Raw genomic sequence first — 3,202 nt, 5'->3', positions numbered from 1 at the left:
TGCTGAATTTATCCTTGTCTGGATTCAATCCTTCTCTGGTGCAGTAACCAATTCTCCAACTTCTACCTCAAACAAGGGTTTATATCCTAGTCAACCCTTCCCCCTCAGTCAGATGACCAGGCCTCCTGCCTACTTGGCCCAGGTGCTGCCAATCCCCCATCTTCTCTTCCTGCTACTACTTTCTGTAGCCAACTAGCTAACAAGCAGGCCTTTGCAAAACAAAAAAGAAGTGTAGGAGAAACTCTGCTCCAAGCCCACAATGTCTCTCTGAGGGGTTCCTGCCCTCACCTACAGCCAGCAGGTTGCCACCATTCCCAGCTCACCACTTTGTGTTCAATTTCTGGCCACTGGTGTCTCAGCCCCTCTGGCTGGGTTGTCAGTGTTTTCCCTTCTGCAGGCAGCCAACTCTCTCCCCAGGCTACAAAAGTCCATGCCTTAAAGAGACCACACTGATTACCCAGGATCCTGGTTTTCTCTGTTTAAAAATTGCAAATTCTCTGATAAAAAGAAACCAAGAAAAAAAAACTCCGATTTAAAAACCAAATCTGCATTTTTCCACGATTAAAATAAAATGTCATTATGTATATGGGTATCAGTTCAGCATGCAACATTACAAATTAAATATTTTCTTTTTCTCTCTTTGGCTTTTGTTACCCACAGGTGTCTTTCCTATTGCTGCACCTTTTCTGTAACTGTGGGGTACTTTTATACAGGACAGCATGTGCATTTTCAGCTGTCTAGGAAACACTGATGTAAATCATCCTGTTCCATCTTGGGACATAAAGGTCTTTTTTCTACACGAGTAAGCTGACAGTAAAATGAAACTGAACATTTATGTATCAAGTAGTGTGTTTAGATGTAAAATAGATTAGACTTATCACTTCAATATGAATTCAATATACAACTCTAATGGTTCTCTCTCTGCCTTTTCATACACCTGGGAAGCCAGCTACTTTCTTTAGGTTTCCAAAAGCTGATCAATTGTAAGAACTGATGATCAGTATCTTCATGAAATGAATCCTGCTTGTGTTAATCCAAACACTTGAACAGTTGTTGAGTTCATTGCATGCCACTGTTAATCTACCAATCAATTGTTTTGATTCCAGCTGTAGTCTTAAATTGATGACTGAGTCATTCAATTTTGTTTAGTAAAAAAAAAAAAAAGACTAAACTATACTTAGCTAGGATAAAACACTGCTTTTTGTTGTTGCTGTTTCCCCCTCCCTACCCCCACTCCTCCCTCTCTGTCACATGTGACACTGAAACAAGTGTCACCCAGCCAGAAATATGTGATGTAACCGGTATATGAAAATTGTTTTCCTTTTGATTTTGCTTCCAAATGTATACTTGTGTCTTTTGCACATAGGCAGGGAAGCCCAAATAGGAAAACAGGGAAGGGGCAAAGCCCACAAGGGATTCCCAGTAGCATCAATTGGTTTATTGTCAGGAAGATAAATCAGAAGTGGCATATGATACAATTGAGTGAGGACTTTCTCTCAACAATGTCCAGACTTCACCAGTTCTCATCTCTGACCCTGCAGAAAATCTCCCTTATACCTTCTGATACAGCCCATCTGTTACCAAATTTCTCCAGCTGCTATGCAGGTCTTTCTTTGTCTGTGTCTTCCTAGGAAATTCTCCATACCCGCTTTGTCCCTCCAGGGCAATTCAAGAGATGTTCTATCAAGGGACTGGATGCCTTTCAGTAAGAAAGGCAAATCTAAATGGGAGATCCCACCCCACACTTGTCAACATGGCATCTGGATTTTCTTTTTTAAGAGCCAGTATACAGCAAACTGGATTTGCCCATTTGATGAAGTAATGGAGCTCTCAGGTAAAAACCTAAGAAACAGTGAGCTTGGTTGAACATCTGTCATTGGAATGCACCTGTTAGTGGACAGACAGAACACAGCAGTGCCTCCTTGTGTCTGATTGAAGGGAATGCTAGTAATACTTAAGGTTGCACGTTGGTCTAAGCACATAGACAAGGTTCTTAAGGTCACACATACTAGTGATCAGTGGCACATTAAGGGTTAGTATCCTCTCTAATATGCACTGCTCAGACCTGCCAATAGAGGACTGGTGAGCAAGAGTGTGGCTAGTAGGCCTATGCAAGTTGGCAGCAATCCAATCTGGCTTTCGATCTGGCGGCTTTGGATGGCTGCAATACGATCCAGAGCTCTGGATCAGTTTGCCGCTTCAATCCGGCCAAACCGGCTCCAAAGCTTCAGAGCCACTTCAGAGATCCAGCTATAGGTTATAATGGGGGGTGAATGAAATATCTATAACTTTGTTATTTTACCTCTGATTTTGGTGCAACTTGCAGGGATGCTAGCCTCTGCTGAGTGCATGAAGCCTGCCAAGTTTCAAGAAGATTGGAGCAGGGGCTTGTGGGGAACTGCACTCCAAACTCTTGACAGCAAAAAACTCCTGTCACATCCGTGTGTTACACCACAGGGGGCTGATAACTGCAGCGGTGGTGGCCCCTGGAGAGGCCACAGAGCCTGATAAGATTCAAGAAGATCAGTGCAGGGGTTTGGGGGGAACTGTACCCCAAGCTGCTGACAGGCAAAACTCGTCGTGTGTGGGTGCTTGGGTGACTGTGTCTGTCTTAGGAAACAAGGGGATTACATCTAGTGCAGGCCTGAGTGCTGGGTCCTGCCAGGCCATGAAGCCTGCCAGCTGTGTGTGTCTCACTGGGGGAGTCTGTCGTCCGGGGCCCTGCACCCCAAGCTGTTGACAGGCAAAACTCATGATGTAGGTGGGTGACACTGTGTGTGTGTTAATCTGCACCCTTCCTCATGCTTGGGCCTCTGCACAACATGACAGTGTGCCCCAGTGAGGCCTCCTCCTCCCCTACAGCCTCGTGCCCAGCCCTCCGCTTTACGTGACAACAGGTACAATAACTTAGCTGGCTCAACACCAGTAGCATCAGCAGCCGCATCAAAAGCACCCAAACTGAACTGTCACAGAGCCTGTCATTTTATAAAGGAATTGACAGCAAGAAGTAAAGGTGTGGTGTGGTGTGGTGTTTTTATGTTTATTATGAAAAAAAAAGGAGTACTTAAAAAAAATGTGTCTTTGGAAGCTTTAGGGTTGAAAACCTCTTTGTCAGGCTGAGGAAGTACCTCCAGTTGGTGCTGGATGGAAGGAATAGTAAAGAAACCAGAGGCTGGCCTGGCCCGCAATGCAGGCAAGAAAG

This window comes from Alligator sinensis, unplaced genomic scaffold, assembly GCF_000455745.1.
Source record: "Alligator sinensis unplaced genomic scaffold, ASM45574v1 scaffold706_1, whole genome shotgun sequence".
NCBI lineage: Eukaryota > Metazoa > Chordata > Crocodylia > Alligatoridae > Alligator > Alligator sinensis.
This window is presented reverse-complemented; position numbering follows the sequence as displayed.